We start from the raw sequence: 25,184 nt of genomic DNA, 5'->3' as shown, positions 1-25,184 counted from the left end.
ATTATTCTTATAACTGGGGCTTTTTCTCTAACTGTATCTGCCAGGGCTCATGTCACACAAGTTTCACGTAAAAACAGCACTCCAGATAGTCAGACAGCTTCAATAACTCATTTGCCCCTTAAAAAAAAGATGTAAAGTAAACCTGCAGTAGTGATTTGATATGGTTGCTCACGTGCTCAATTTGTTTTTTCAGTTTGACAATCAGGTTTATTTTTGAAGGTTAAGAGCATATGGATGGGAGAAATGTTTGCTCCAAATTTAGGGCCACATGTAACAAAATTGCATTTTACAATTACCAAATAGCGATTTTTACTGAATTGCTTTTTGGTAATCACAAAATGAGATGTATGCAAGGAATCATTAAAGATTTAGCTATTTCTTAATATTACCAAATAGTGATTCTGTTAATAGGTAATCACTATGAGGTAATACTACTCCATTTGTTCCTATGGGCCTCAAGGCCCATAGGTACTAATGGTTTGGCATTAGCTTATTTGCGATTACCTAATTGGTAATCACAAATTAGGTAATGCAAACCAAGGGTGCCTGGGGGCCTAAGGCCTCTCTGAAGCACCCCCAAAAAAATATGTGTACATGCAAAGCACATACGTGCTCTAGAGGCATGTGAGTGCTACTTGGCACTTTGAAAAATGCCTTTTTTGTGCATTTTTAAAAGTTCCACATGCTTGCCATCGACTTGGAGTCCATACTAATAGAATTTCCTAAATGCAAAGTTAGCATTTAGAAAATGCTTGGTACATGTGCTTAGAGAATCACAATTTGCGAATCGCTGTTTGTAGTCGCAATTTTAGGTATTTGTAAAAAGTGCAATTATATAAATTGCACTCCCAGTCTTTCATACATGTTGAAAGGCTATTTTGCATTCTGAAATGGCCGAATTTAGCGTTTTGCACCGTTTGCGAATGCAAAATATGTTGATACATGTGACTCTTATCTCTTTATGGACAAATTAGAATCTACTACTATTGAAACATTACCAAGTCCTTTCCATTCCCACATTATTTTGTGGAAAGGAAATATAGATACATGTTTGTTGTGGCAAGGCACAGATGCATTATTAGTTGAATTCCTTGAATGGTCCAATCAGCATTGCGCAGGTTTCTGATTCACAATACACTAATACCATTTTAAGATCTCAAGGACAAAGCTGCGGACATCTTATTGTATAACTGATTGTTCCCTAAGTCTCCCGAAACACTCGTCTTTCACATTTCAATTATCATCTCAGAGTACTGGGTGATTCAGTTCCCTTTGGGCAGTTTCTTTGGAATTGTTGAATCTGTCAAAATCAAGGTTTCTTTTTTATGGAACCAGGGATCCTTTCCAGGAAACTGATACAGAGATGCTATCCACAACACCTTGACACACAAGCGAAAAAAAGAGCATAGTATTGCTCCACAAAGCTCTGCTCAAACCCCATCAGAGTAACAAACATGAGACAATTGTCTGTCCTTTCTCCCATTTCTTATTTCCTAACCAAATGCATTATGAAACATTGGAAAATTCCGATGAGTGGTGACCTTGCACATGAGCAACCTCAGTTTGACTTCAAAAGAGGAAACTATTTTAAAAGATCATCTTGTCAGGGCAGCCTTCTGCCCTGCAATCAACAATCAATGCTATATGAGGACTTTAACGCCCCTTGGTCACCACAAATGTGGGAAATGTAGTTTGTGTCAATTCACTATAGAAACCAAAGAGTTCACATAGGGCATTAAGAATTGACCTTTGAGGCAATTATCCAGCTGTAACATCAGGAATGTAATCTAAGCCATTTTTTGTGCTTGTCATCGTCTATATATTGACCAAACAGTTCTGAAAATCAGCGTTAGATGTGCCACCATAGAAGTAGCCTCCTGTGCAAGGTCCCCTTAGCACGACTTGTAAGGCATTTCTTGACAAAGAATCATTCAGAGTTGGACATCAGATGACAGGTGATCTTGTCACATAGCGAGATAAGGCCTGGGAAGAAACACTGCCATTTTTACATACACATGTTTCTTAAGCTGCCTTCTTTTCTACACATTGACTTTTGACACACATTTGCTTGTGTGACAGTGCAGGATTACTTTCTCTGAATCCACATTGCTTACAATTCCGCTCATAAGTACACTATCAAGTACATAGATCTTGAAATGTGACACCATCAATAATGGACTCAATCGCGCAGAGGATTGGTATTATTTATGCAAAATACTCCTCTGGTTTTCAGTGCATGATGGACTTAAAGATGCATGAATTATATTTCAATTCTATATAATGTTAATCAGTAACTTTCCTATGTAATATTGCACATATTGATTTTATTTAATTGTTCTCTTGTGACACCACATTTTTAAGCCTGCTCTTTTCCACTGCTTATTCTCCTTTGGGCACTCACAACACTTTATGATGACCACTTGGCACTTTCTTATTGATTTTGATTGCTAATTCCCTATAAGATGGCAGGCATCCTCAGGCCCTTTTTGTTTCAAGATGACTGCTGTTTATATAAAAGCCCTTTTTTACTTAAATCATCCAGGTGTCCCTTTGACTACACTTCAAAATGGCCACCAGCAACAGGCTATATTTGTTTCAAGAGCACTGCTGTTCATTTTTACACCTTCCACTGATACATGCATATAGCTTCATTTCTGAGCTGCTACCAGTCCACAATTGCGTGCCGTACACTCTTTGCCAGCCCTGCCCCAATCCCTCTTGTCTGACTGATCCTGACATACTCTTCCAATTGATGTGATTGTTTTGGCGCCCGTTCTGCTCACTGGCAACTATTTGGATTCCTTCTGTACTCTTAATTCAGGAAACGGCATATCCCTTTATGCCTACAACCCCTTATTTAACAGCAGTGGGACCTTATTTGTCTGTCCTTTTTACACTTTTTCGAGGCTACCAGCCAATCAATCCCCTTTTATTATTGAAATTCAAACCTTTTACTCTGCTGGGTGAGTTAGATTTACCCAATCCTGTCCCTATTTAGATGGGCTATCTTAACTTTTTCCCTTGTTCTCAGAATAATTAAAACTCAATGTGAGTAATATATGTCTGTCTTCCACAGACAATTTTTAGTAGTATCTAAGTTCTTAAATTTATCCTCAAACTCTATTTTCCTTTTTCTCTTCCAGTACACTTTTTCTCTTTACTCGAGCCAAGTATATTCTAAGTCCTGATGATGATCCCTTATCCCTACATGATCAAAACGCTGTCAACTTTTTGGACTTACTAACCTTATTACTATTGTTGTCCCTTATGTGTCATGTATGAGCACTTGAGTATGTTTTTTCACATCGCACACTGTTCAGTATTGATTATTCTTCTCTAACTATTCAGTTCATAAGCATTGACTGCTCTTCTATTCTATTGCATTTGTTTTTTAAAAATTTCGGATTAGGATCTAGGTGGCATACATGTCTGTTTGCGTCATGGCACAGCTTCCTCATTCTGATCTCTGAGTGGGTCTCAGGCTCTCCCTAGTTCTCCCTGGTTCTGGCCACAGTCTGGCATGGCAGACCAGTAGCTACAGAATCCTTTGAGGAGTCGTTAGTGTTAGCCTGTCCATTTCGCCTTGCCTTCACTGAGCTGTAGTTGTTGAATACATCAATCATTTACACATACACAATCATATATTGGCCACCATTTGCTTGATAAGATTCAGCTGAGGATACAGAAGGAGTTAACTAAATTAGCACAATTGCGATAGGGCAGAAAACCTTTCTATAGGCTCATATGTGAGGCCAAGACATATAGCGTGGTGCATAGTTTTGCTGCCCCATGATTATGAGTCCTTTTAAGGTGAACCTAATACTTCATATTTTTTAAATGCTTACATGCACCAAAAAAACTGGAAAACTATAACCCTGCCCCCTATACCTCTCTTCCCATACGATGAGAAACTTAAATGGAGAATAATTATGAAAACCCTCACTCAGCAGCTCAGAAGAGCTTGCCAAGGAGAGCTGTACTGGAATTCTGGCACAGGGCCAGGAGAAAAAAGAATGGGAGAAAGAGCATACCAGACACTTTCAAGTGAATACCATTGAGGGGTTCTTTGACAGTGACCTGAGAAGTAGACTGTAAAAAGATTGATGTAAATGCAGTTATGCAGATGAATACCAACAGCATGCCACAAACATAGCCAGTGAGCTCAAGAGTTGCAATTTCAAGCAGAATGGGGAGGAGGGGGATACCTTTTTCAGTTAGTTCTCAACTACCTTAGGTGTCTCCAGTGCCCAGGAGGTAATGAGAACCCATGTGGTGCTACCCAGGAGAGTGAAAGAACAACGGAATTGCTGTGAAATCTCAGAACTGAGTCTTATCCAAACGGTTCCAAATGACAGTTCCTCAAAGGGATGACCCTCAAACAATGCACTCTGCATGCATAAGACCCCACGATACACTATGCTAGGCACTGAGCTTATTTATGTCCACCATGAGGGGAACTTAATGTGTAATTAATATTATTTGGGATGGAATTAGCAAACCTGAAGCAATTTAATAATACCCTTATCTAAGCTGGTATTAGGTATTCAAACATGAAAACTGATCCTCTTACCAAAAAAGAGACTCAGATAATGCAAATGGTCCAGAAGGCCAAATCAAAAAATATATGTGCTCACTTTGCAAAATGGGGACTTTGTGCTCAATAGAATCCCCATTATACAACTTACGCAAACTACCCTGCAGAGTGACAATCATCAGGTAAAAAGGAGCATTTGAGAGGCTGTGGAGAGAGGAATGACAAGAGATTCCATAACCATGGTGGAATGATACTTCGTAAAACATACAGCTTTTTTTTTTTTAGGTTTAAAGTTTATTGAAGAATAAGTTGCAACATACAAGGAAGTAACATTATATAGGATAAATCACAACTTAATGAATACTCTAAATTTAATAACAGACAAAAAAAAACCTATGAGTGAAAGAAAAAGGGCAAGAGAGGGAGAGAGGGGATAGGGGGGAGGAAAATCCTGAATGGGTAGAAGAAACCATCAGAGCCTGAAACTCTATTGCATAAACAAGAAATCTAGTGAATATACTGTAATTATAGATTCATAAAACACAATACTGAAAAATAAAAAGGAGCAATATCGAAATATACACTTAGCACTGAGTTAAAAAGACAACATAATATTTATGGAGGTTTTCTGACTTCATCTGGAGTATTAACTATAGTGGCAGAATTAGAAGCTATATCAGTTAGGTAAGAGGATAAAGGAAGCCATACAAGATCCCTTTTAATAGATAAAGATATGGGAGAAACATTGCTTGTGTCCAGTCTATGATTAAAACAAACAGCATTCCACCAAGCATTGAAAGTGACTTTGTCAGCTTGCTTCCAATTGGAAGCTATTAAATGTAGGGCTATAGCTAATAGTAAGTCAATTAAAGAGGGATTGGGAGTTGGGTGTGACCAGGAAGGTGACAAGGAGCCTAAAAAGACATTAGATAGGGAAAATGGAATGTGGGTATTGAAAATGTTATTAATTTGGGACCAAACTAGAAACCAAAAACAGGAGCGGGAGGGACAGTCAAAGAGCAAATGTTTTAAATCCGCTGAAGCCCTTTCGCATGTCCAACAGGCCGAAGAATATTCTGTAGAAAAAGAAGCTAACTTCAAAGGGGTTAGAAGGAGGCGCTTGTAAACAAAATAAAGAGTCTGAGAAGTATTCGCTGCCCTAGATGTCTTATGAATTTTTAACCATAATTTATCCCAAAATGCGATAGGCCAACACAACCCAAGATCCTTTTCCCAAGCCAATTCAGCCTTCCCCTTGATTCTATCAGAAGAGAAAAACAAAGTTCTATATAAAGAAGAAGCTGATGAATTTGAAGATAATAAAGGAAAAAGATTGGAACATTTGGAAGGGATATTGGGACTAGGCGTTAGGGAAAGAAGATATTGTAAAAGAGGAGGAAGAAGAGAGACATATTGAGATTTACATGAAGGGGGTAAGGAAAATTGTGATCAAAGCTCTAAGAAGGATAGCGGAGTATTATTTGATACCAATTGTGAAATCCAGAGTAAACCTTTGAGTCTCCAAGATTTCCAATAGATAGTACGACCCTTGACACGTAATCGAAGATTATTCCAGATAGGTTGTTGGTCTAACGAAGAAGGAGAGGGATACAAGGAAGGAAGTAATGGCATTAATATTTTACGTGTATGAGAAATAACTTGAGAGCGAAAAGAAGAAATAGTGTTAGTAAAAGTAAGAGATTCATGAAAGTTGAAAGGAGTCAGAAAGTGTTTTTCAATATTCAACCAAATAGGGGGATGAACACCTTGATCTGGAGAAAGCCAGCGAGAGGATTGTCTGAGAGAAAAGGCATAATGATAGGATTTAAAATCAGGGAATTTGAGACCACCAGAGCTTTTGTCAGCTTTAAGGGCGTTGAGAGCTATTCGAGGAGTCTTATTTTTCCAGAGGAATTTATTTAACATAGAATCAATTTTTTTAAAGTAAAAACCAGGGATATGTACCGGGATCATAGACAAGAGATAGAGAACTAACAGAGAAAGCATCATCTTGATAGAGTCCATCCGTCCCCACCATGAGAGGAAAAGTGGATGCCAACGGTCAATAGATATAGATACATTTTTTGCAAGATTATCAAAATTTTCTTTCAAGGTTTCTGGGATAGTAGGAGAGAACCATAGACCTAAATATTTTATTTGAGAGGTTTTCCAGGAGAAGCCAGTGGAGACAAAATCCTGTTTTAAACAGAGAACATTTAATGGAAGAACCTCGCATTTATCTGAACTAAGGCGTTATCCAGAAAGTTGAGAAAAAGTATCAACTTGGGAAAGAAAGGCTGGGAGAGAAGTGGCCGGATTTGAGCAATAAAGAAGGATATCGTCAGCATATACCGACATTTTAACATGAGTAGTGGTCAATTTAAAACCAGTGATTCTATCGTCTAACCTAATTTTTGTTAGAAAAGGTTCTAACGCGATTATGAAAATAAGAGGGGATAGAGGGCATCCTTGACGAACACCTCTAAAAAGAGGGAAGTAGTCGGAGGTTTTCCCATTAACAAAAATAGAGGCCTTAGGGCCAGAATATAATAAAGAAATAAGAGAAATCAAATTAGGAGGGAAACCAATCCAATGAAGAGCATGAAACATAAAATCCCTACCGGTTCTATCGAATGCCTTTTCCTCATCCAAAGCTATTGCAGCAATGGGATAGTCGAGAGAAGAGGCCTTACTCAAAATGTTAAAAAAGACTCTGGAATTATCTGAAGACAAACAACCTTTGACAAAACCTGATTGCTCTGGGCCAATAGGGTTCGGGAGAATGGGATCAAAAACATACAGCTCTAATGCCCATAGTCTACCCAACATGAGTGAGGGATCTATGACAAGACAACAGCAATGTTCTTACAATTAACATCCTCAAGTCATTTTTTATGGAGCCAAGTGATGCTTCAAAAAGCAAAGTTTTGGTAAGTTAAAATGAGCTTCATGTCGGACATACCCTCCTGTGTTAAAACAATATGTATCTGCAAACCCAAAGTGCATCATACTGGTACATGGTAAAAGCCTGTCTCAGGGTTTGTAAGGAACTGGCCAAGATAATTCCTGAACTGGATAATGCACTAAATTTAAGACTACCTCTCACATCAATCAATCTAAGTCTAAATGGAAATACGAAGCCACTTTTTAAAAACCAGGATTAAAAAAAGGCCAAGCTAAACCCAGTGTACAACTGATATTCCTCTTTTAAAGTATCATGCACTTGAATATCGCACTCTTTACATGTCCTTTACTACCAAACTCAGTGTCATTTAATGGTAATCCCCAGTTTATAATCATCTTTTGATTTTCGTATGATTTTCTTTTTTTTTTTAAGTATTTTTCCTGCTCCATCATTTCATGCACAATATTTTGCTTTTATTTGACAGTAGTTTTTAATTTTATCCAGGCCTACTTTAAATTCAGTATGTGCTCTTTTGTTTATGTACTTTACCTGCCTGATGTCCAGAAGTCTGCTGGACCAAAACAGTTTTTAATAAAAAAAAGATGAGTCATGTCTCGGACAGGCACAGTCCTGCACATTACCTGCACAACACTGATCTCAAACCAGTTATTTGCACTGAGCTGTATGTACTGACCTAGAAAACTGCAAGTATGCTGTGCACAATGTGACCATTTTCAGTGAATAACTTAAATATAAAGATGAAGTGGAATTACCTGTATCATGCAGTTGTGAAAGCCCACAAAAATCTGTTTGTGTCTTTGATTGTGAGTTTCCTAATGAATAATAATGGTATCAGTGCATATCTTGGTATATTGCAAGGATGCTCTCGAAAGGATGTAGGCAGGGGACATCGAGTCTCGAATCTCAAAAGTACCAAATATCATAACAATAATATCAAGGGACATAATGGCCTATTTAAAATCTGGTTTGCATCACTCTTTCAACATGAAATGTGGTGCAAGATGGACGGAAACCTTACATGTCACTTATGATGCCATTCAAGGCCACTTTGCGAGGCCCTGAGTGGCCCAATAAATCTGGATTAAGACAATGCAGTGCAAATCATTGCGTTATCTTACGCTGCCCTGGGAAGGCATTCCATGAGCATTGCATGGATATTCCTAAACAACTTCCATGGTTTTTGATGCATTCTCAGATTTACCAGAACTTGGAATGTGCCAAAACGATACGCCTTCCCAGGGGAGGCATACCTAGGAGAAATATATTTATTTCTTCTTATTATTTCCATCTATTTCCATCTTGGTATGTGTGGTGCATTTACAGCACATATAGAAAGAGAAATATGGTTCTCAGGAATGTTTTTGTGCAGAAGGCGTTCCTTCCTGCACACAAAAAGTCTTGCATGCAACACAGGCACCTTTGCACCAAGGATGCACTGGTGCCTGAGTTGGCACGAGGCTGCCAAAAGCGTGCCAGCGCAGGGAAAAAGGCAGGTATGAGCTGTATTGCCTTAAATACAATGCATTCCTGCCCTTTTCCTTTCATGTAGTGTAGTGCTGCAAGGTGACTGTGTGAAATTCTCTGAAACAGGGCACAAAAATTCATAATTGTACTACCTCATTTTTGGTATTTTAGCACATTGCAGGAATGCACAGTATTTAAGCAACACTGTGTATTTCAGTCCTTTCTGCCTGGGTTTGTTCCATTCTGCAGCCTAAAGCCAATGTAGGCACCCTTGCACAATGCTACAAGGGTGTCTCCATTGCAGGAAGGACTGTTTTTCTGAAGAAAGGGGCACCTTCCTGCACAAAAACTATCCTATGAGGCATTTTCCTCTTTCTATGTGTGCTGCAGAGTGCAGTATACATGGAAAGAGGAAAAAACGTGGAGAAGTAAAGATATTTCACCTTAGTCTGCCTCGCCTGGGGAGGCGTACAGTTTTGAAACTTCCCCAGGTTTACATCACTTTGTAAATTTGGAGCAACTTCATATCCCATGGGTGCTGCATGTTAAAACCCACCACAACACCCTTGGATGACCTCCTGGGTGCACACTAAGACAATGAAGCGATTTGCGCTCCATCGCTATACTCCTGATTTATGAGCTTTGTCTGGCTTCCTAAATATTTTATGAGAGCCCTGCGCCACGCCTCTACCACTTTAAGTGGTGCAAAAGTGGCACAGGGCTCTCATAAATAAGCCCCTACGTTTCTAACCATTGTCTATACCTAATTCCACATTCCAGATATATGTACCTTGGCGATATATATACATTTTTAAGGTATGAAAATGAGGAGTTAAGAATAGTAAATTCTTACCTCCTTCTGTGCACTTACCTTTCACTATTTTGTCCTTCGATGTTGCTTTCACAATATTCTGTTCCGTCGTGTTTTGGGACTCGATATTCCCTATTAATATGCCAAAAACAGAGCAGTGAGTGGCTGCAGGGTCCTCTCAGAAGAACCTGTCAACAATAAAAAACTCTTATTGAAGAACACAATTCTACTTTGCAAATTGTAACAGCATGCACAGGGCATGAAATAACGACCAACAATCCCTGTCCTCCTTAGCTTTGGCCAAGCAAACATACCTGATCGAACAAACCCACAAGGACAAGCCCACACTCTGGCCTTTTTGACTTGCAAATGAGTCTCACTGTAAGCATGGTGATTTGCCATTGACAAATCAGACTCTTTGTACATCATCAAAGCCACTTGGCCTTGTCAGAGACATCTGCATCTGCATTGCCTTTTTGTGGCTTTGTAAGTGCAAAGCAACTTGTTGCATCAGACCTATATCCATTAGTATGGGTTACTTAGATGTAGATGTCAATTTATTGACATGCACAATAAATAATAAAATGTATCTTATCCATGTTCAATCTGTTCTATCAGGAGCCTATAACTATTACGTGACTGATATAGCCATTCCATCTTTTGCTGTTTTTTAAAGACAAAAGGATGACCAGTGTGTTTGAAAATGTGCTTTATTAATTGCAATTTAAACAGGCTTAAAATGGGCGAAGAGGATGTTACAGTTGCTGTTGAATCCTGATTTTTAACTTCTACCTTGTGCTTGCGTCTAAAGTCTCTAGAATATTTTCTGTCGCTAGGAGCAGGATAATATTCATAGTCTTGACACCTGGAAATGTGCCCAGTCCAGATCTAATCCTGCAACTCGGAAACATGTTGGCTGAGGACATTTCGGTGGTAGATGTTTTTCCAGCTGAGAGGCATTGAACATATTTTTGCTTTCCTAATGTCTCACAGGGGCTGTAACAATTTTTCTGTGACAGGACGTTTCATTAAAAAAGAAAAAATGTACATTGCAGTGCCCTCGGCAATTAATAAAGGCCAGCATGTGACTGAAATGTGCAGCATATTTTTGATTTAATAGAGGTTTCCTACAGTCTTTTGCTTCTATTTGTTAAGTCAACTAATTTGTGTTTTGCAGAGACAATGTTATTCAAAAGTTTACATTAATAAAAATGTTAAATGGTCCTGCAAGAGATTTTGTGTGAAGCATAATGTGCTTGGTCAAACACTATTATGTAAGAAAGGAATACAAGATTGTAGGTCTGTGGTACCTGTTTGGGTTGCATAATATTTGCTATACCTAGTAAGTATTTATTTAATTATTCCATATTGAATATTTTAACAGTAAAGTTAAGATGGACCACGAGAAATGATCACATTATCTCTGTATAGTGCTGTTTTATGTAACCCAGAAAGGCGAATCAATTACATGTATTCTTTTTTGGATCCAAAATGCTTGACGTTAGTGCCAGAAATGCATACATTGGGACTTTAACGTTTTCTTTGTTGGAACCCAAAAGTTCACCCATTTCTACGTGTTAGGTGTATCATATATACATGGGAAATATGGAACCAAATAGGGTCATCAGCTCAACCTTAAAAGCTGTATATCTCACATGTTAAGTTTCATGTATCACACTAGCTGTAATGTTTAAGTTCAAAAGTAAGTTTATTGAGGAAATAAGGGTGTCAATACAAAATACAATAGAACAATGAAATATTACTGAATGCAAAATAGGTTAAAAAAAATCAATGAGAGTAGGATTGGTACAAAGAAAAGCAAAAGAAAAAGAAAGAGGAGAGAAATATATGATACATTACATACAAAAGAATGCAAAGCAACAATTAAGAAAGTCATGACAGTTGTAGAACTTCTTGTTGGTCAGGTTTTAATGCAAAAGACTTTTTAGCACTCCCATCAATAAACAGTGTAACAGGTAACCGAAGATTTAAATGCTTGGTAACCACATGGATAGGATAAAAAAAGAGGTATCATACAGCACAACCACCATGCTTGATATGATATTTTGGAGAAGTCTTTCCAATTTTTGATAATTTGCTAGAAGGCAACTGCCAATAAAAAATCAATGACCTTAGTATTAATAGTGCAATTCGCCCAAATAGGAGATAAACGTCCGAGGAAGACATGAGTAATAGAAAATGGAAAACTAGAACCAAAGATTACATTGATTTGGGACCAAACATCTTGCCAGAAAGTACGAACGTGTGAGCAAACAAATAACAGGTGATGTAAGTCTGCATATGGAGTTGAGTACGTCCAACAGGTATCTGGTGTACTAGAGTATCTTTTATTTAAAAAACCGGACAAAGCAACAGTCTATTATATATATAGAAAAGGGTCTGCGTTGTGTTTGCTGCTCAGGATAATTTCCTTATTTTGGTCCAGACTTTACTCTATAAAGGTACTGGCCAACAAACCTGCAGATCTTGTTCCCAGGCAAGTTCCACCTTTGTTTTATCCCTTGTGATGGAAATAGAGCGTAAATGATTGTAAATAGCAGAAGCTTTGGGTCTGGAGCGAAGCAGGACATGTAGTCGGTTAATTGGTAAGGGAGAAGAAATACTTGGAGATACAAATTGAGCATAAGCATTTAGTAGGGCTTGGTTCAAAAGGTTATATTTGGAGCGAAAGGATGTAGGTAGGTCACAGAGTCTACTAATGACAGAGAAAGGCAAAATGTACTTCTGTGTGAACAATTGATGGCCTAAAATGAGACCCTTCTGCCTCCAAGATCTCCAGTAGAAAGGTTTATTTCTAATCAAAAGTAATTCATTGTGCCAGAGTGTGGAGTTAAGAAATGATTCTAAATCTGTAGGGATTGAGGAGGAACTAGGATGCAAGTGTATTTAAGTATAGGGGTAGAAAGAGATTGTGGTTTGCAACAGAAAGAAATACATTCTTGAAAGGAGTAAGGGGACAAAAAAAGGCGCTCAAGTGCGGTCCATAAAGGGCAATCTTCTGAAGGGTCGGTCAACCAGTGTGAAGTTTGACGGAGCAAAAACAATTTCTGATAAGTGGGAAAATCAGGAAAAATGACCCCTCCCTCAGCTTTGGAATGCATTAGTTTTGACAAAGACATGCAAGATTTTTTATTATGCCACAAAAAAGAGGAAAGTATGGAAATAATCTTTTTGAATAATTTTGCAGGAATGGGGATTGGAATGTTAGAAATTGTGTAAAGTATGATGGGAGTTATCATCATCTTTATGGCGTCTATACGACCCCACCAAGATAGATATAGGGGATGCCATTTGGTAATTAGTTCAGAGATCCTTTGTATACATTTGGTCATACACAAAGAGATTGTGCCCGAAATGGACGGAGTAAAATGTAAACCTAAATATTTAATGTGGTTGGGGCTCCAGGCAAAATTTGAAGACTCAAAATCTTCCTTAAAAGTGTATTTAGTGAGAGGCAGTATTTCACACTTATCTTTGTTCAGTTTGTATCCAGATACTGCGGAGAAAGACTTAACCTCCCCTAAAAAGGCAGGAAGGAAGGTTGGTGGTTGCAATATAAATAACAGAATATCATCAGCATAGGTCGCTAATTTGATTTGGGACATGTTGAAGTCAAATCCATGAATGTCTTGATTTTGGCGAATTTGGGATAAAAAGGGTTCAAGGGCCAAATTAAAGAGAAAAGGGGATAAAGGACAACCTTGACAAACACCTCTACCCAAATCAAAAACAGAGGAAGTAGCACCATTAGCACAAACTGCTGCACGTGGGTTTGAATAAGGGAGAGATAGTAAAGAAATAAAGTTAGGTCCAAAGCCAAACCACTTAAGAGTGTGAAAAAGGTAGGGCCACTCGACTCTATCAAACGCTTTTTCCACGTCTAGAGCTATTGCAGCCAAGGAATGAGATAAATGGGATGATTTAGATAAAATATCAAAAAATAAACGAGTATTGTCAGTAATAAGACGACCCTTAACAAAGCCAGATTGTTCCCTTCCTAACAAATTGGGTAAATGTGATTCTAAACGAATTGCCAGTGCTTTTGAAAATATTTTATAATCAATGTTAACTAATGCAATAGGTCTATAATTTTTTCAGTATTGTAGATCCTTACCATCTTTGAGGAATAGACAAATTAATGCTCATGAAAAAGAACCAGAAGAGCCTCCTGAATGCAAAAAGGATTCTAGGAGGTAGTGTAATTTCGGAAGCATCAATTTGGAAAAATGCAAAAAATACTCAACGGTGAAACCATCTGGGCCCGGTGCTTTTTCCTTTTTGAGATTTTGTAGGGCGGCAAGGAGTTTGTTCTGTGTTAAATTAAGTTCCAAAGAAGAAAGGTCAGGAGTAGTGTCTGAAGAGTGTTGAATGTTGGAGAAAAATTGAGAGATGTGAAGCTGTGACAGAGGATTTTCTGGGGTGTAATATGATTTGTAAAAAAGTAAAAACTCATTCAAAATTTCTGTGTTTTTAAATTTCAAAGTTGAGTGTTCATCAAAAATAGATTCAATGTTAAGCTTGTTATGTTTTACCTTGAGGTAGTTAGCTAAGATTTTTCCTGCTTTGTTTTGTCCACCATAGAATTTAGCAATAAATTTTAACAAGCACAATCAGTAGACTCTTTGTTAAACTGAAGTTTAGCCTGTATAAGCACAGATAAGCAGTCTTTTGATCTAGAAGTATAATTGGAATGCTCCGGTTGCTTTATCTTGTTCAGAAGGTTATTGGTTAGTTTGCATGCAGTTCTACGCTTCTTGGACATATAACCAATGATAAAATCTCTAGCTGATGCTTTAAAAGCATCCCAGACAACATGAAACGGCAAAGTCTCATTCAGGAAGTAAAGGAAGAAGTGAACACCGGGTCCAGAAGAAGAGCATTATTAAAATGCCATCTTCTAGAAGTATTGGAGTTTTGGAGAATATCCAGGTGAATAGAAATAGGGGCATGATCAGATATTAGAATGGATTCAATATCTGCACGTAATAGAGCCTGGGAAACATTATGAGAGACAAAAAAATAATCAATGTGTGATTCAATATGATGAACAGGAGAATAGTAAGTATATTCTCTAGCAGAAGGGTTGCAGAGCCGCCAAGCATCAATAAGTTTTACTGATTAATGGTTTGTACAAAGGATTTATGGGCCTTACTAGGAATAAAAGAAACCTTTGAATTACGGTCCATAAATGGGTCGAAAACCTGGTTACAATCACCAGCTAATATAAAATTGTCTTCAATACAATGGGAAATCTGTTGGGCTAAGGAAGTCCAAAACGAGGAGTCGCCAACAGTGGCGGCATATACGTTAAGTAAAGAAACCGGAGCATTCCCATCAACAATTTAACTTGCAGCCAACGTCCATAATTATCAGCATCCTGGGAAAGAAACTTAACAGAAAGGGACTTGCGACATAGTATCATGACTCCATTATGTGTACGATTACCTGGAGAAAAGAAAATTTCCCCAACCCAACCTTTCTTTAACTTTAAAAATTCATCAACCGTTAAATGCGATTCTTGTAGATAAGCTATATCAGCTTCTAATTTGGCCAAATGAGTCAGGACCCTCTGCCTTTTTATAGGAGAATTAAGATCCCTGACATTCCAAAATATTATTTTCAAAGACATGAAACAATTAAAATAAAAACCAAGAAATACCAGTCCAATTTGTTCAATAAACAATAGAAAACATGGGAAATAGAAAACCACCAAGATGAAGGATTAACCAGATAACATTAGAAAAAGATTAGAAGTAAAGTCCATTGTGAGAGTACAAAATGATGAGAAGGTCCCGAAAGGACTAAAAGAACATTATAGACACCTGAGAAAGAAGTGAAAGCAGAAGATAAAGATGAAAAGAAGAGAAGAAAAATTGTAGGAAGAAAACATACCTACAAATATCAACCAGGAATGAGGGGGGGGTGGTGAAACCACATGGAACAAATGGCATGACCAAATGCGACGAAATGAGAGCAGGGAGGGGATCACACCAGTGAAAAGAGGGGCAAGACTACTGCGGGCAGCGAACATCAACATTTCTAAAAAAGAAGGAAAGGCGGGAAGAACAATTAAAAGAATTATCACAGCAAGCTAAACAAACAATCAATTGAAGGCATGCAAAGGATTACATAACAAAACAATGCATCTATCCACTTTAGAATATGAAACCAGTGAGAGAACCTAAGGAAGAATGTAAATCAAAGGACAGGAGAGTCCCTAAACACCAGCAAGATCACACATTATGTGAAGTTGAGGTTTCTGAAAGATCCGTGTTCTCTGACTTGCAGGAATTAATGAAGCTCTGTAATCTCATTGGATCTTCATAGGTTGTCGTTCTGTTTCTATATGTGACCTTGAACAAGCAGGGGTGGAAGAGCCCGTAGCGAGCTCCCAAAGATCGTAAATCTGGTCTCATACTTAGAAATGCTGTACGTCTATTCGCTGTAGCTTTGGCGTAGACCTGTGAAAAAAATAGAGTTGATCCAGACCACACGATGTGTTGAGATGCCTTGGCAGCTGAAAGAGTTTTAAGTAGGTCAATATATTCAAGGAAATATAAAATGACTGCTCTAGGTCTTTGCGAGGATGATGCATTAGATGATGGGTGTCCAAGTCTATTGGCACGTTGGATGTTAAGGACTGTTTCCTCCGGCATTTTGAGTAACTTGGGGAGGAAGGATCTGAAGAAAATAAGGGGGTCTGGGCCCTCAGCCCCCTCTGGAAGACCATAAATGCATACATTATTTCTCCTGTTACGATTTTCAAGATCTTTGACCTGTTTATTAAGCATGGAAACTTGGGATTGAAGTGCTGAGACTTTTGTATCAGTGGCCCCAAAGGAAGAAACGCTATGTTCAACTGCCGAAAGTCTTTCATACATTTGAGACCAATTATTGGTGAGAAATTGCAACTTGGTGTTAGTTTCTTCCATAAAGGGCCAAAGAGCCTGTACCTCTTCCAACAGTATCTCCATTGAAACAGGGGAGGAAGATTTTGGTGGAGAAGGAGGATCCTTTTTCAAGCGTTTTATATCAGACTTTCCCACCGCAGAAGAGACAGGGTTCATTGAATTAGGACTCTTAGCTGCGGATGAGGCAGCGTCTTCCATCCTGGAGAATTCAGTAAAAATGTTTGAGTTCTTAATAAAAGATTTGGTGGGTTTTGAAGAGAGAGACTCAAATTTCTTTAGTCTGCCCATGTAACACAAAGAGAATAATGTCACAGTATCAAAGAAAGGAAGTCGAGACATAAGAGCGTGTCTTTGCCAAAATGTAGAAAATAACTTAATTATAGGGTAAGCTACTGTAAATGAAGAGGAACTTGCTGCGTCTAATGTATGCACACCAAAAGGGCTTCATTTAGGGACCCAGATGCAAGTCCTCTAAAAAAAATGTTAGGACTTATGCCGAAATTAAAATGGCCGCTGTCAGCTCTGCCTTCCCTCAGCAGATGAACATTATGAATAAAAGAAAGGGCAAGCAGACAAGCAAAAAGCAGACCGAGATTAAGAGAGGCAGGTAATAAACTGAAGCAATGCCAGAGGCGTTAGATGGAAGGAGCACATGTCGCTGTGATAATCTCCTGGTAAAGTGGAAATACTGTGAGGGGACAAACAAATACAAAATGGCGGCCGGTACTTTACCGCTCCGATGTTTCATGCACCCTCATCAAGGAAGAGAGACATGGTTCCGAATTAGATACGAGAGTCTCAGATTGTCTCAGCTAAGTGGAGTTCCTTCATATGGTTAGAAATGGTAGCGCGCTTCAGAAATGCGATGAGGAATTCCCAGTGTTATGAGAGGAATGTGGAAACAGCGGGGACAAAATGGCGGTCGCAACTTTACTGCACTGGGGTTGAAGGAAGCTTCGCCGAAAAACAAGCTGTAAGGCTGCATCAAGGTGTGCTGGAGGTCACATCCTGATCTGGAAACATTCAGACACTCGCCATGCTTTTATGGCTGCATTCAGATGGCGAGATAGTGCAAAATCACCGCGCAGCTCCGAGGAGTCTCAATCGGGCTCCGCCATGCTCCTTGGGCATCAAGCCATGCCCACTCTAGCTGTAATGTTTACACATCTCCTAGGGGCTAACAATTGCTTTGTTAGAAATACACAGACCCAAAGCTCAACTTGACTGTTTGCGGTAAATCATTTATACATCACAATTTGTATATGCATACACTCTACAGAATGCAAACCAATCGAGGGAAAATGGAAGGAGTTAATGGTGAACAAATGTTGCAATTAAAATCAATCATTGAAAGAGAAAGCTGTGTTTGTTTGGGTGTTTTCAAATGGAGGAGAGGAAAGCATCTTCATCTGTCCATGTGTAGATCCTTGATGCACTGAATTAGCTAGAAAAAATGTCATTATTCAATTCCTTTTCATTTAAGTTTGGCCCTCCTGAAGAAATAGCTCAAAGGACACTTAATTTTAGGGGCTAAGAAGCCTTTGTTTACTAAGGTGTAACCTTTGCATTTCCTCAGAAAAAACATATGACCAATGATAACCATTTTTACAGGCATTTGGCGTAATGCACAAGGATTTGCTGTAATAGGTGTGATTTTCATTACTAGCACTCATGACTTTCTACAGGTGCCAGGCCCTGCAGATAACTGCCTGTTGCACATGACCAAAGGCTGTGCACAGCAAGGGTTTGGCCAACTACAGTGAAAAGTTGGCCACCCACAGAGTGTTGGCAGCAGGGGGTTGACCGCTCACAGGGGTTAAGTCAAACAACTTCCGTCTGCGCATGGCCAAATGCAGTGCACAGCGGGGTTGGCTGCCCCTGGCATGGTTTGGCAAAGGGCCTTGCTAGAGGCAAAGCGCTACTTCCAATCCCCTTCTGTTCAAGCCAAAGCCTTTGGCAGCAGTGATTAGCCGCATGCGGGGTGTTGAATGCTGGACCTGGCTGAATCTCCTGAAACCAGCCTCCACTGCGCATGGGCAAACTCCATGCTCAATGGAGGAGATGGCTCAATTTGATCAAAATCCCCTGAAAATTCACTAAACAAATCCAAAGGTTAGAGTGTGGGTATAGTTGTATATAGTAATAAGATCTTAGCTTTCATTCATAAAACCCTAATAATACACTGAAAAAAAATTCTTAAAATAACTTTCTAATTAGGTGGTAGACTAGCACAAGGCGGCTGCTGCTGCGAGAGCGCTTGCGCGTTTTTGCAGTAAAACTGCTGTTTTAAAAACGTTATATATTCTTCTTGTTTGTTTTGGTCATTTTGACCCTTTTTTAAATTGCCCCTTACCTGCACCATAAATCGTGCCCCTTCACCGCCGTTTTGGCGGGTCTGGTCTTGGGGTGGGTGCCTGGTTCGTTTTTGGCGGACATCTTGGAGTGGGGTGAGTGGATTGAGGCTTTTCCAGCTGACAGCGCTTGAATGCACATGTGACGCCTGGGAACACCTATTTAGGGCGAGTCCCTCCTGCTTTCAGCCCCTGACAAGGCGGCTGCTGCTGCGAGAGCGCTTGCGCGTTTTTGCAGTAAAACTGCTGTTTTAAAAACGTTATATATTCTTCTTGTTTGTTTTGGTCATTTTGACCCTTTTTTAAATTGCCCCTTACCTGCACCATAAATCGTGCCCCTTCACCGCCGTTTTGGCGGGTCTGGTCTTGGGGTGGGTGCCTGGTTCGTTTTTGGCGGACATCTTGGAGTGGGGTGAGTGGATTGAGGCTTTTCCAGCTGACAGCGCTTGAATGCACATGTGACGCCTGGGAACACCTATTTAGGGCGAGTCCCTCCTGCTTTCAGCCCCTGACAAGGCGGCTGCTGCTGCGAGAGCGCTTGCGCGTTTTTGCAGTAAAACTGCTGTTTTAAAAACGTTATATATTCTTCTTGTTTGTTTTGGTCATTTTGACCCTTTTTTAAATTGCCCCTTACCTGCACCATAAATCGTGCCCCTTCACCGCCGTTTTGGCGGGTCTGGTCTTGGGGTGGGTGCCTGGTTCGTTTTTGGCGGACATCTTGGAGTGGGGTGAGTGGATTGAGGCTTTTCCAGCTGACAGCGCTTGAATGCACATGTGACGCCTGGGAACACCTATTTAGGGCGAGTCCCTCCTGCTTTCAGCCCCTGACAAGGCGGCTGCTGCTGCGAGAGCGCTTGCGCGTTTTTGCAGTAAAACTGCTGTTTTAAAAACGTTATATATTCTTCTTGTTTGTTTTGGTCATTTTGACCCTTTTTTAAATTGCCCCTTACCTGCACCATAAATCGTGCCCCTTCACCGCCGTTTTGGCGGGTCTGGTCTTGGGGTGGGTGCCTGGTTCGTTTTTGGCGGACATCTTGGAGTGGGGTGAGTGGATTGAGGCTTTTCCAGCTGACAGCGCTTGAATGCACATGTGACGCCTGGGAACACCTATTTAAGGCTCCTCCCCTAGCGCAGCGGGATCGCGCAGCGGGCGCGTCCTCGCGTGGCCGGAGTCGTGCCAGAGTCCTGCCCGTCTGCGTCCGTCCGCGCCCGGTTGCGCTGGCTTCGCGGCGATATTTACATCAGGTGCATCTCTAACCATGCTTATGTATACCAGGGAGAGTCTCCTGGCATTTAATACCTGTCTGCCTCCCTGCGCCGAAGTCCGCGGTGACCCTTTGTGTGGCCCCCATCGCTGTGCTTGTGGCGGCTGGCTACTCGAAGCCCCTTCCTGTTTGGGGTCTTGTATAGTGCAGCCTGCCATAAGCAGTAAGGTCTCTTCGCGACATCTCACCATCTGGAATTTAAACGTCAGATCGGCGGTCAAGCATTATCAGGATATTGCTGATCTTGTGGACAATGACCCCCCTGACATCTTTTGTCTGACAGAGACATGGCTGCAAGACACCGATTCTACGGTATTGAATCTGGCGTTCCCCGTTGAGTATTCCATCTACACGCTCAACCGCTCTTCGAGAGGGGGTGGCGTCGCTCTTGCTGTTAAATCGTGCTATTCTTGCGCCTGGAGTGTGCAGAACATCACGGGCTGCGAAAGCGCCCTGTTCAAGGTTGCGGTTACTCCGCATTTTACCTTGTCAGGATTGCTGATTTACCGTCCACCTGGTAGCTCAGTGGCATTTCGAGAGGCTCTCCCTGAGGCGGTTAGTTCACTAGCAGTAGGGTCTGCCAATTTTTCTATCATTGGTGATTTGAATCTCCATTTTGACACTTTGTGTCTTTCTTCTGTGGGAGGGATGGTGGCGGACCTTGAGGCCCTTCAATTGTTCCAGCTGGTCTCGGACCCCACTCATAGTGGTGGCCACACTCTGGACCCCTTTTTTTCTAACTTAGAAGGGGTTACAGTGGCCCCCCCCTCCCCCTGACCTGGTCAGACCACTCACTCGTGACCATTCACTGTAGTCTTGATGAAGCCCCACTTAAGGTGCCACTGCGAGCCATGCCCAGACGGCGCTGGAGCAAATTAAAGGCGGAAGATCTCCACCGCCTTCTTACTGACGACCCGCTGGGTGCAGTGGAGAACGTGGAGTCTGGTTATGACCATTTCTGCGGATGGGTAACCAGGGCCCTCGACTCCCTTATCCCGATGGTTTCCAGTAAGTGTGGCTCCCGCGCCCCCAGTCCCTGGTATGATGGCAATCTGAGGGCTCTGAAAAGTGTCTGCAGACGTACAGAGAGAGACTGGAGGAAGAGGTATGACAGCAGCAAAAAAACCCTGTATATGGCTGCGGTCAAGTCTTATCACCGCGCGGTTTGTAGAACCCGGGCTGAATACTACGCTCTGGAGTTTCGCAATAGTGGGAATCCTGTTAAAACCATCTTTAAGGCCCTTAAAGACCTTGTGGCAAGGAAGCCGGCCGGTAACTCCATCAGCTCCAATACTCATTGTGAAGCGCTGGCGGCTTTCTTCCTGGAGAAGGTCCAGACCATATATAGGGCCTTCCCCTCCTCCACTGCACAAACCAGTATGGGGCCTCCCATCCGGTTGGATCAGGTGGTGCTAGACTCTCTCCCCTCTCTCTCTTTGGAGTCTTACACGGCCTTGGCTCTCCGAGTTAAGTCGGGGTCGCCGGACGACCCGCTCAAGCCACCTATGTTCAGAGACCAGGTTTTTGCTCGCCCGGTTTGCGACTTAATCAACACGTCGCTATCATCAGGCCAAGTGCCTTTGAAATGGAAGCATGCGGTAGTAATGCCCATTTTGAAAAAACCATCTCTCGACCCTACAAAATCGGAGAACTACCGCCCGATTTCACTTCTCCCGTGGCCAGCCAAACTCGCGGAGGCGCATGTCAACACCGCCCTCTCTGGTCATCTGTTGCGTGCCAACATTCTGGACGACACCCAGAATGGTTTTCGGGCTGGCCACAGTACGGAGACAGCACTGTTATCTATGGTCGAGCACCTTCGGGTAGTTCTGGATGCAGGTCAAACGGCGGCGCTTGTTTTGTTAGACCTAAGCGCCGCCTTTGACACGGTCTCCCATGACATTCTCCTGCAACGTCTTGAGGAGATAGGGGTGATCGGCACTGCACACCAGTGGTTCCGTTCGTTTCTCAGGGATCGTTCCTTCTGTGTGGCGTCCCCGCCCTACCAGTCCAAATGTCATCGTCTGTCTCTTGGGGTCCCACAGGGTTCCTCACTGAGCCCCACGTTGTTTAACATCTACGTGAGGCCGCTGGCTGAGGTTGTGAAGCTCTGTGGTATGACCATGGTGTCGTACGCAGATGACACCCAGCTAGCGGTCACGATCAGCGGGGACTCGGGGGTGGATGCCCCAAGATTCAGAGAAGGACTCAGGGCGGTGGCTGGTTGGATGACGTCCAACTGTCTCCAACTAAACGCCAAAAAACGGAGGTGATGATCTTTGGGAAGCGGACGGACCTATGGGGAGATACTTGGTGGCCCTCTGAGTTGGGGCCGACCCCCACTCCGGTTGCGGAGATCAAAAACCTTGGTGTTTGGCTGGACCCTTCCCTCAACTTCGTTGGCCACACCAAAAGGACGGCGGCTTGCTGCTTCGGCATCCTGCGCAATCTGCGCCCTGCCCTTAAATACTTCGATGCCGCAACTCGTCAATTGGTGGTGCAAGCAACGGTTTTGGCACGGCTGGACTATGCCAGCTCCCTTTTTATAGGATTAAACCAGGCTGAGTTAACCCGACTTCAAAGAGTGCAGAACGCTGCGGCCAGAGCGATCATAGGTCTTCCTAGGTTTTGCTCGGCCGGTCAATCTTTGCGAGCCTTGCATTGGTTACCCGTTAGGCAGCGGATCCACTTTAAAGTTTTGTGCCTTTCCTTCAAAATTCTGAAGGGCCTATCACTTCCCTTACTGCACCAACTCTTGCGCCCTTACATCCCGGGCCGCACTCTGCGCTCGCTAGACCAAGAATTAGCGGTAGCCCCTCGGTTCAAACTCAGTCGGGTGGGGGGTCGCTCTTTTAAGGTGCGGGCAGCCGCACTCTGGAACGCTCTCCCTTTGAAACTCCGGACCCTTGGTGACCTGCTCTCCTTCCGCAAGGCCGCTAAAACTCATTTATTTTCTGAGCTTTGTTAAATCCTGCACTCCCCAATTTCTTAATAATTATTTCTGTTCCCCAGTTGTGTTGTGTTCGCCACCTTGTCGGTGCGCCGGGACGCTCCTTCGCTGGAGCAGCCGTGCGCAATACAAATAGCACTAACATAACATAACATAACATAACATAACATAAACTAAAATTTAAAAACAAGAAAAGCACTTAAGTTCACCATTTATAGGTTAGTGAGCTAACAATACCTTGTGCCCCACATGCACTGTGTTCAATCTGACAACCTTGGGTGGTAGTTCCCAAACGTATTACGCTTACCCCTCCTGTTTGCTGAATTTGTTTTTGTTGGCTTTGACTCTGTGTGCTTTACGACTGATAACCAGTGCTAAATTATTTGCACTCTCTCTTATAATCGTGGACAAATTGGCTTACACACAAGGGGCACATTTCATTTTCTTTTAATTTCCTAATAAAGGGTTACTACAAGTACCAGGTCCTGTAAATTAATTTCTACTACTGAGCCTGCAGCACTTATTGTGCCACCCACTTAAGCAGATACATGAATCGAGTCAGATTGGTGATACAGTGAAGAAAGTAACACCATCTTGGAATGGTATTGATTGTCATAATACGATACACATGTGATATAGTCATACAATATTAAATGCATTTTTTATATAAGAGAGTTTCTTCATACTGAAATAACAGACAGAACTTTGACAGCATATATTAATGAAACAATTCAATATAAATGATGATCAAATCAGTCCCTTTCATCACAGAATTATTAAGCCTTACTGAGCTTTCCATATTAGAAACCAATATTGTCAAAAACATTATTGTCTAATTCATAACAGTTAGAGAATGGATACCCTAAATCATGTGCAAATGGGTCAGGTAAATCAGTTATCATGATTAAATGTCTCAAATCACTATTTGGACATCTTCTTAATATAGCATTCATTGCACATCAAGCCATATTTGCCATAGAATATCTTTAAAAGTGATAACCAGTCCCTACAGGTGTACAGTTGTAAAAAGGCTGCATCCCCCCTACTTACTGGCCTGCAATAACACATATAGTGTAAATGCAATCAAACTTCACACGAGCATAAAAATAAATCACAGATACAAAGAGGGAGAAGCATTAAGTCCCTTCAGCCTGAGTGTTTAATCATCTTGTTTAACTATTCAAGAAAAACAGCATCTTCCCTTCCAAGGCACTAATATGCCTCTCAGCTGAAGCGCTCTCTTCCCATCTTGTTTATCAAATAAAACTCTGTCTATTGCATGCAAAAGTAACAAATCAGTGTTTTTCATGCAAGTGCCTGGCTACCGGATAGTGCGCGTCATTATTTTTTATGGTCTTTTTATGTGCTGCCCACATATCGTTTGTCAGGTGGGGATGTAAGTATATATACAGGATAGTCAGCGATACACGTAATAAAAGTCTTTATATATTGTTTCTTTGAAAATGTACCTCCTATCTCTACACATTATTACTGTTTCGACAGCCTTATACTTTCCACGTATAAAGAAGCCATTATATAAATCCTAAATGTGGTAAATAGAGATAGTCACTTAAATATTATCAACAGGTTTAATATTTCATAATAGGGCAGCCCCATTGTTGATAAACGATAATGACTGTTGTTCATGAAATCACCCCTTGACTTCCATCAAAGCCTCTTTTTTGTCAAGGGCATTGTACCATAATATGCTTTCTAACAGCACATTTGAGAACATACTTCGGCTCAGGTTGTGTTGCCTAGTAACGACAGCTGGCCGATAAACTGCTCTTGAATGCACAACATGCATTATTTGACATTTGCTTTTGTTAAAAAAAAAAAAAAAAAGTTTGAAATATAAGAATGTAGGTGCGGACTATAGTCTGCCTCAGTGAGAAATGTTTTCATCAAGCTACATCGAAGAGTTAAAATCAGTCCTTTTTCGACTCTTTGC

The 25,184-nt window shown here is 41.2% G+C and overlaps 1 protein-coding gene across 1 annotated transcript in view; it reads left to right on the top strand.

Annotated features, from left to right (window-relative positions):
- PLXDC2 (plexin domain containing 2) overlaps window positions 1-25,184 on the top strand; it is a 1,457,706-nt gene that overhangs the window by 1,164,493 nt on the left and 268,029 nt on the right. The window lies entirely within an intron of this gene.

The sequence above is a fragment of the Triturus cristatus genome, chromosome 10, assembly GCF_964204655.1.
Source record: "Triturus cristatus chromosome 10, aTriCri1.1, whole genome shotgun sequence".
Taxonomy (NCBI): Eukaryota; Metazoa; Chordata; class Amphibia; order Caudata; family Salamandridae; genus Triturus; species Triturus cristatus.
This window is presented reverse-complemented; position numbering and strand designations above follow the sequence as displayed.